General features: G+C 49.0%; 1 protein-coding gene across 2 annotated transcripts in view; it reads right to left on the reverse strand.

Annotated features, from left to right (window-relative positions):
- The window catches only part of SLCO3A1 (solute carrier organic anion transporter family member 3A1), a 321,290-nt gene that overhangs the window by 25,706 nt on the left and 285,593 nt on the right, over positions 1-9,991 (reverse strand). The window lies entirely within an intron of this gene.

Here is a 9,991-nt window from a genome sequence, read left to right on the forward strand (position 1 = left end):
CCAGCAGCCGAGCCAATTAAGGCTCGACAATAATAGTGCAGAGGCCTTTAATGAATACAGAGTGAAAACAATCAGAAGTGATTCACCGCTTTTCTTTCCAGGACTGCTCGGCTCTCAGGGCACATATGCCGAGGTAAATCCTAGTGAGAGTCAAACAAATCCCCTTTGGCTTTTACATTTATTCTCCTCAGTCCGTCTCCCCTCATCTTTGTTCCTCTCCTCTTCTTTCCCCAGAGGACATACACATTGGAGCTTTTCTCATCCCTTTAAGCTACATGGGATGCTTCCAGGGGTGTCCAAAGCCTGCTGCCTCCATCCTGTGCGCTGTGTCCTGCCGAGGAGCTTTTACCCACGCGAAGTCGGGGAGACCTTGGGTGGGGCTGGGCCCTTCTTCCTAAGCCATCTGGCACGGCAGGTGCCCTTGTGTAAATGGCCCCATCTCAGCACCCAGGGGTGTTTACCGTCGCGCCCTGAAAAGTGCTGAGGCCCTGCCCCTCTGTCCCTTTCCATACACCTCTGCCTGGAGACATACTAGGTCTTCTCCAAAACCCCGTGTTGAGGTCTCCTGCAGCTGCGAGGCCCCTCCGCAAGTCGGCCCCCATGTGAGCTGGCACTTCCCTCCGTGAGGGTGCACTCCACGCCCCACAGCAGAGACCCTCGCTGCCCTCCTGGAGGGACCTTGCGCTCCTGGGATCAGAACGTGTATCACCTGTGATTTACTGAGCACCGTCTCACAGCACAGCGCTGAGACACGGCAGGGGGAACTCAGCAGACGGTTTTAGAAGGCCTGCGTGAACAGATCGTCCTCTGCTTTCATTAGGAAGCAGGCGTTCTCCCCAAGTCTAACTGAAAATGCCTCTTCTCTGCCTTCCGGGGAGAGGAAACTGCTCCCCTCCCCCTCCCCCGACTTCACAGCTCAACGTTTCTAGCTGGTCACACTCACCACCCTCTGCGTCCTCACCTCCAACGCTCTCAACTCACTCAAGCCGACTTGGGTCCCCACCCGCAGTAATCGGATCAGCTAAGCTCACCAGTGGCTTCCACAGCCTGAGCCCACTTCTCTCTTCCTGGAGGTCTCCCTCCCCATCCCCCCAGCATGTGCCTGTGACCCACTTCCTCGACTTCCACAGCTTGCTCTCTGGTTTCCTTCCTCCCTCTCTGGTCGCTCCTTTTGCATCTTCCTTGCTGGCACCTTCCCCCGACCCCACCTTAAAATGCTGGAGCTCCTCGGGGTTCTGGTCCAGGCTTTCTTCCCTTCTCATGCTGCACTCTTCCCTAGACTGTTTTACATCTACACGCTTTCTGATAACTCTCCTAAATTTAATCCCTAGCCCATATCCCTCCCAGACCCACTCGGGATGCCCCTTCCTAAGCCTCTGAGCATGTTGAGATATCAGCACCAACTCCGGGATGAGTGCCCTGCGTGGGATTCCGTGCCGGCATCTTGGCACTACTTTGCCATCCACAGCGGGAACTATTTCCCTAGGATTCCCTTCCGTGCATGGATGAAGCTGGACCAGAGGGAAACACAGACGAGATCTGGAAGTGAAGCAGAGGCCGTTACTCTCAGATGGTCAGGCACGGGGGACAGACACACGCAGAGGTGCCTGGAAGGAGCTGGCTGGTCCTAGCATCCCTGTGTGCATCCGCCTTCTTTACTGGCCACCCTGCCGACAACAGAGGGCCCATGGCCACCTCTACTGACCTGGACGCAGGCTTGCCGATGTGCTTCCCCGGACCCTTCCCGGAACGCCCCCTTCATCTCACTGAGCAGCCACCTGGGAATTTCCCATATGCCTCGACTTGCCCACCTGAGCTGGAACTTCTGGGGATGTAGTGAGTGACTGTTCTCCAGTCCTTCATCTCACTTCTTCCAGATCTTAATTTCCCAACTCCTCCACATTCACGTCAGTTCTATTTCCTATACTAAACCCTTTATTTCCAAAAGACTTGTGGGTGCTGTTTTCCTGACCAAACCCTGACAGATACACATACCCCTGGCCCCAATCTCCTCTCCCTCCACATCTCTTGCCTTAGAAATGACACCCTGTTAACTCTATAGAGACCTGGTGGACCTCCCCCAACCCCTTACTCCTACGTCAAATCCATCTTCCTTGTGACCATAATGCTGATAAGGACAGAAACCACTGTGGTTTTGATCCCTGACTTATCCCCAGCTCTAGAGTATGGTATTTATTGAATGAGTGAATGAATGAATGAACCCTCAAGTCCTGTTCATTTTATCGTATCCTAAACACCTCTCAAACCCTGCCCTAGCTCAAACCACTCCCATCCTCTTCTTTTTTGTTTTTTTTTTTTTGCGGTACGCGTGCCTCTCACTGTTGTGGCCTCTCCCGTTGCGGAGCAGAGGCTCCGGACGCGCAGGCTCGGCGGCCATGGCTCATGGGCCCAGCCACTCCGCGGCATGTGGGATCTTCCCGGACCGGGGGCACGAACCCGTGTCCCCTGCATCGGCAGGCGTACTCTCAACCACTGCGCCGCCAGGGAAGCCCACATCCTCCTCTCTTTGATCCCTGCTGTAGCTTGCGAGGAAAAAGAGGTTCGGGACTGGGGTCCTTAGAAACACATGGACTCGGAGAGTGCTCAGGTATAAACAGGGAACAGGCCCCTGGTGGATGTCTGTGGTCTTGTTTTGCCAAGTACCCCAGGAACTGAGTTCTCACTCACGTAGCCCCTTAGGAATGTGATGTCATCAGAACCCTTTGAATGAACTGTGTGATTGGTGAGGTCTGTTTAGTTTAATAAGCAATCTGGATAATTGGAACCTACACCCAGTCTTAGATTTCTGCCCTGTACCTAGGCTATGGCTCAACTGTATTACATTTACCATAAGAGAAAACTGCCCGGCCCCTCTCTGCTCTGATAAGTAAAAAACTCCTTCTGAAATTCTCTGGATTAGGCCTGTGATCAAGGCCCTAACGGAATGGGTCAGAAACAAGATGCCTTTATCTCAGTGATTATACAGCCCTTCTGGTCCGGGTGAGGTGAACGTGTCCAGGAAGGCAACATCCTGTGAATGGCGTGAGCGAACAGCGGGGCTGAGCCACCCTGGGATTTGCAGCCAAGGCAAAGGGGACAGGTGAGAGCACAAAGCCAGGGGGTGGAATGGGACAAGAATGGACCCAGGGCAGCACAGGCTGATTGGACAGGAATAAGCACTTGTAGGGTATAGATGCCAGGAGAGGAGAAGCAGGAAACTGGTACAGGACCAGTGATCATGCTGGCTTGCTGGTGCCGAGGAGAGAAGCTGGAAATGGATGGGTCCCTCTCAAATGCTCTAGGCAACTCTGTACCAATTTATTCAGATTTAATGTGTTTGAGAGGAGCTGTGAAAAGAGGCTGGGGAGGAGGTAAGCCGAGTGACCTGAGTGGGGACTTGGATAGGTTTCCTTTTTCGTTAAATGAGTCAATCTGACAGAATGAACAGAAAGTGCTGGGTGGTCCCGAGGGCTGGGGCGCAGGCTGGGACATTCCTAGGACCCTTCCCGCAGAGAATCCAAGGAAAAGTGCTAAGCCTAAGTCCTATGGCAAGGGATGGGAAATGTCCTTTATTTGGGCTCAGGTGATAGAAGAGACCACAGATCGCCCTGGCCATTGTGCTAAAGGACCTGTGGGGCTCTGGGCGTACAAGGCCAGGTTAGGGAGAATCTTCCACCCTGATGTCCCAGTGTGTTGGGAATAATCATCCCAGGGTGCATAATTGGAAGAGAGGACTTTGCACCAATGAGGCTTCTCACTATGATCCCAAGTGAGAAGGGAGAGCAGACAGCCTTTCAGCTGATATTAACCTGGAATGTAAGTGGGAACACTGGGACCTGCAAAAGCCCCAAGCAGTAGGAAGTTTGAAAATATAGGGATAACCTGGGTGTGAGGGAAGGAGATGATAGAGGTTGGGATACTAATTCTCACCCTGTTTGTATACAACAGCCCCGTGGGTGGCGCCAGCCCAGAATGCAGATGGACCTGGACAACGGCCTATAGATGATCACAGCCTGAATGAAGTGGTACCCCCTTAGTGCCGTCCTCAGCAGCCCCCACTATATTTAACTGTGAAGGAAGTGCACTAGGCTCCAGGAGATTAGTCTACTGCTCCTGACCTGGCAAATGTCCAGTTTTCCATCCCGTGGCAAAGGAACATCTTCCCAGTTTGCCGTTCTCTGGGGAGGAATGTGGTCCCCACTGCCTCCAGGAGAGTTGGAGTCTCTGTCTGGTGCCAGGCGTGGGGTGGCAGGACCTAGCTTTACTGCCCTGAGAGATCACGTTGATAATCAGATGACCACGGTGCTCACGGAGGAACTGGCCTGACCACATTTGGAAGCAGTGGTGACCTGGCGGACAGAGTGGGACTGGCTTGGAAATTCTATAAGGACTTATCTTACGGACAGACTTGCCCAGGCGCAAAATGAGGTCAGTATACAATTCAAGTCACAACACAGTCTGCAGGAGCTAAAGTTTTGCAGCCCGGAATGCCCATCAACAGGAATTGGTTAGATGCATCCCATTAGGTCCACACACGGAATATTATGTAGCAGTGAAAAAGGTATCAGAGTGCTCTTTATGTACTAATATGAAAAAAGCCCCAAGATAAATTATTAACAACAAAAAAGCCCCACAAGTGACAAGCTACAGTATAAAATAGATAACCAACAAGGATCTACTGTATAGCACAGGGATCTACGTATATGTATAACTGAATCACTTTGCTGTACACTTTGCTGAAAATAACACATTATAAATCAACTATACTTCAGTTAAAAAAAGAAATAAACAAGCTACAGAATAATACCTTTTGGTGCATTAAAACCCAGTAGGATATACAAGAAACTAATAATAGTAATTACCTGTTGGGCAGAGTAGTGGGTTGAAAAGTAGGTGAACAGGAGACTGAGGTAGAAAGGAGTTTCCACTCCCTCCTTTTTGGTTTTTGAACCACACAAATGTATCATCTATTTAAAAAATGTTTAAACTCCAGAAGAAGAAATCAACAAAAGAAGAGCACAGTCACTAAAAATTGTACTCTTGTTCTACATTCAGTCATTAGTTTAAGTTGAGAAATGTTTCTATTCACATGCAATGATGGAATAAATAACTACAATAAAGCTGGAGAGCATAAAAATAGAAAAATGACCCTCTCAAATCTAGGTTTCATTTTCTCTTGATGAAGGAAATCATAAGCATGCTATTTTGACAGCTCATATTATAAGAACAAAATACTCCTCAGCAGTGTTTCAAAAGTACCTGGCAAATAAAGTTGTTTTTGTTTGGTTTTTTTTCCCCAATAGTCAATACTGATGGATCAATTCTATTAATTGCACAAATAAAACTAATCTCTAGGTTGAAAAATGACTTTTCTAAGGGGACAGGCATGGGGGTGATGATGTTCTTTGTATTAAGAGCCTGTGAAAACTTGAAAGTTTCATTCTCAGCATCCTGGAATACTGTTTTTGGTTTTCTTTCTGAAATATGTTCGGTTACCAGGAAGAAATGACAATCTCTACTAAAGGTCGGGCCCTAGTGCTATAGTTCCGAAAGGGGGTTGGCCAGAGGGAGTGCTGACACATGCAGTGTCCTGTCCGGCTTCTGCTTGAGGACCGAGATGGCAAAGGACTGAGATTGTACCACAACAGCTGGGACGTCTTCCTTCGAATGACAACATACTCGTACGTGTCCTAGACTTTTATGGGATCCCTTCATGATTCAGTGACGTTCCTCAGACATTCTCCTGTCATTTATTACTGTCTTTTTGTAGCTTAGAATCTCTTCACCTCACTGGCCCAACCCTAGTTGGTTTTTCCAGGTGAAGACCTCAGAACTCGTCATAAACAGCATCACGGGCAACCCACATGCCTCAAGGCAAAGGGGAGATTGAAACACTGCAAGAAGAAATGCGCTCTCTCGTTCCCTGGCAGGGTCACTAGCTGAAGGATAATGGCCAGGGAGAAAAACCCTGCGATGAAACCAAGACCTCCATCCACCCTCTGTAACTTGCATCCTGTCAGAGCCTTAATTATCTCCTGCCGAGGGGAAGGAAAGGGCCGTTCTTTGGGAAGCGTCGGGCTTACTCTCTGCTCCAGCCATCTCAGGTGGAAAGTGTGGGCAGAGCACAGAGGAAAAGGATGTGGCTGCAGCTCAGAATGAACACCGGGCCCTTCCCTTTACCTTCCTCCTTCCAGACTCCAAACCAAAGCCTTGCCCTTGTCATGAGGTTCAAGCCTCCCCACCACCCCATGCTCACACACATTCCATGCTGGGATGTCCTTCCATCCTACCCACCGGGCAACTACCCACGCATTCTCCGTGGATGAAGCCTGGCCCTGCCCCTTGCTCTTTCCCCAGGAAATAACATCCACACTCTCTCCTTCCAGCCCCGCCCCACCCTGAACCAATTCCTACCCAAGCAGGCAGAAGGCTCCAAGTTCACTAATTTCTCTACATACATGTTTCCTTCCATTAGACTGTAACCACCCAACCTTTAATGCTGGATCTTTTTTTTTTAAATACCAGTGCTTTTCCTTATTGGAAAAGGGATGCATGTTCATTTTAGGTTATTTAGAAATACACAGAAAAATGTAAAGAAATATATAAAAATTAAGTTTTTAGTCCTAGCCAGAGATAATGTTCTGTGAACATTATATATAACAGGCTTATCCTTTCAATCTTTTCCCATGCAGAGATAGACAAATATTTAGATTTTTCCTTACCTTTACTAAAAGGGATCATAATCTAGTTATTGTTCTATAATGTGATCTTTTCACTTAATACTATATTATAAACATATAAGGCCTGGTCAGCTGCTGCTCTTGGGTGTTCCCTTGTAACATAGCTCTATTAATATATTACATCTTAACTTATAGTAAACATGATCTCCTTGCCTTATTCATCTCTATATTTCTAATGTCTAGCCCAGGGCCTGAGATATATTAGATGCCCTGGGTGGCAATGCCCTCATTGGGCTTGACTTCAGAATATTCCCAAGTCCCTCTGACAAGCCATCACCAGGATGAGGACAGACTTTTAAGTCAGTTCTGGCAAATGGGGTCAGGCCATACAAGAGGATTTGCAAATTCCAGACCTTTGGGGGCCATTAGGAAACAGATAAGAAAAATGGTCTGGTGTCCGGGGTGACCAGTGGTGGAGACCATGGCTAAGTGGAGATCAAATGTCTTGTCTAAAGCGTCAGTCTCCTCTTAGCTCCAGCCAACTGCTGCCCCATCGGGGTGCAGGTGCCATGTTAATTCTCATCCACCTTTCTGGCCTTTCAGAGAGGCCAGAAATCTAGATTTGTATATGAAATACCCAGGCTGTTAAACCTTGGTTCAGCCACTGTAGTTACCCCAGCTGGCAGATATGGCATTTAATCGACCAGTTTGTTTCTTCTGCTGGAATGTGCCGACATGGCACCTCTAACCTCCAGCTTGGTTTCTACAGTGGGTGAACCCAATAATGGTGAGATGGAAAAGGAGACTGAGAGATGAATGCTCAGTGTCAGCTCAGATGCTGCCCTGTTTCTAGAAAATTTTAAGAACTCATTCCTTTGACTACAGCAGTGGTTCCCAACTGGGGGGTATTCTGTCCCCCCACCAGGGACCTGTGGAACTATCTGGGGGCATTGGTGGTTTCACAAATGGCAGAGGGTGCAGGGGGTAGTGCTGCTATTGGCATCCGGTGGGTAGAGCCCCAGGGATGCTGCTAAACATCCTCTAGTCCCACAGCAAAGGATGATGCAGCCCAAACTGTCAAGAGTGCCCAGTGGTTCTCAACCTTGGTTACATATCAAAAACACTTGTGTGTGTGTGTGTGTGGGGGGGGAGTGTTTAAAAAACTGATGGCAGGTAGGGCAATTAAGCCCATGCACCACAACTACTGAGCCTGCGCTCTACAGCCCACGAGCCACAACTACTGAGCCCGTGTGCCACAACTACTGAAGCCCACGCGCCTAGAGCCCATGCTCCATAACAAGAGAAGCCACCACAATGAGAAGCCCACGTACCGCCACGAAGAGTAGCCCCCGCTCGCCACAACTAGAGAAAGCCCGCACACAGCAATGAAGACCTAATGCAGCCAAAAAATAAATAAACAAACAAATTAAATCTTAAAAACAAACAAAAACAACCGATGGCAGGGTCCCACTCCAGAAAGAGGGAATCAGGATCTCTGAGGACAGACCTCAGGCCTCATGTTTTAAAAGCTCCCAAGCAATTCTAATGTGCAGCCAGGACCGAGACCCATGATATTGAACGAGGAGCACCCTGCACGCATCCAAAATGGGGCTGCCCCCTCCCCTCCCCGCCATAGCACCTACTCAGGGCTCTACTCAAACAGGCGCTCGATAAATCCTTGTTGCCTGGATGGGGGAGCAGATTAGTTGTCTATCATTAGGTGCCTACAAACTGCTGTGCTGGACTTGTACTGATTTTCAACATTCCATTGGTGGCTGATAGAAGCTTTTTTTAAGTCAATTATTCAGTACATCAAAAGGATACAACTTCCAGCAGTCAATCAGCAGCTACCAACATGCTTTCTGTTAGAATAATTACTTCTGAGAGTGAAAGGTACAGAAACAATCCGGACAATATATTCATGCCAAAGGAAGCTCACAAAATTAGCTTGCTATCTTTTTCGTCACTCTTCCTGGTCATATGAGTGACGAGTGACAAGCAATGAGAAGAATTAGAAATTGTATATTAAATGCAATTCTGGAAACTTCCATCACTATCACTCAAGGAGAAATGAGATCAGAAAATGAAAAACAAAACCCCAAAGCAGGGCAGGAAGGGCAGTCTATTATCAGGAAACCGCTAATGTGAACCAGATCTCCTAATAATCAGAATGATTTCATCAGTGACTTATTCGCATCTAATCAAGTTAGGGGAAGTTTTCACAAGTCTGGGTGGAAGCTATCAAGTGGGGAGAGATGAGCATGCAAGAGGTGTTTAGGGTTGAAATCTGCACCAGCCAACCAACCTGCCTGTCAGTTGTGGTATTACCGCCCATGGCGCCCTGGGGCTTGCTGAGCTTGGCACAGAACCTCCAGCCGGGTGTGCAGAAAGCCTGGGGCCTTTATCCAGAGCCATGGCTAATACTGGGAATGCAGTGGTCCACAGCAGAACCCCATCCCTGGATACTGGAGCCTAGTGATGGACTGGTGATGGAGACGCAGGCGAACATGGACCATTCAGTCCAGTGGAGGGGGCCACAGTAAGAGCCTTGCTGGGAGGGCAGGTGCTGAGGCCTCTGCAGGAGGGGTGCCAGTGCAGCCCTGGAAGCAGTGAGGAAGTGGGAGGAGGCGTCTCAGCTGCGCATAAGGAGGTGTTAGGGATGTGAAGGGCTTAGGGGAAGACTAGCCCTGATGAAAGAAACAGCATGGACAAAGGTCTGGAGGTAAGAGAGAACTGGGTGTGCTGGGGGCACCCCAAGAAGTCTGACACAGCTAGTGGTTCCTCAGAAGGTGGGCAGAGCGGGGGAGGTTGAGGCTGGAAAGGCAGCAAGGCCAGATCGTGAAGACACAATGTCCCGACTGTGGGGGGCACGCGTGGAGAGCTTCTTTCTGGTGGAAAAAAGGGAGGGATCCTAAAGAGGGAAGTCACAGGGTCAGAGGAAGACACTGGGATTGGCGTCAGACAGACCCTGCGTTCCCGCGCCAACGCCACCATGTTCTGCGTGACCTTGGGCAAGGGACTAATCTGTAATCGGGGAATAAGGAGAACACCTCCTTGCCAAGGTTGTTACGAGGATGAGGGAGATATTGGGCCGGCCAAAACGTTCGTTCGGTTTTAAGTAAAAAATAAGGACATTTTTCATTTTCACCAAAAACTTTAATGTAGTCAGGGACCGAATGAACTTTTCGGCCAACCCAATATATGCGGGGCTGGGGGTATAGGTGAAAGAATGGTTGCGTTGCCACTGGGAAAGGACTCCAGTGGATGCAGAAGGAATAAGTACAAAAAAGGGAAAGAGGGGAGAGAGATGG

The sequence above is a fragment of the Lipotes vexillifer genome, unplaced genomic scaffold (assembly GCF_000442215.2).
Source record: "Lipotes vexillifer unplaced genomic scaffold, Lipotes_vexillifer_v1.1 scaffold600, whole genome shotgun sequence".
Taxonomy (NCBI): domain Eukaryota; kingdom Metazoa; phylum Chordata; class Mammalia; order Artiodactyla; family Lipotidae; genus Lipotes; species Lipotes vexillifer.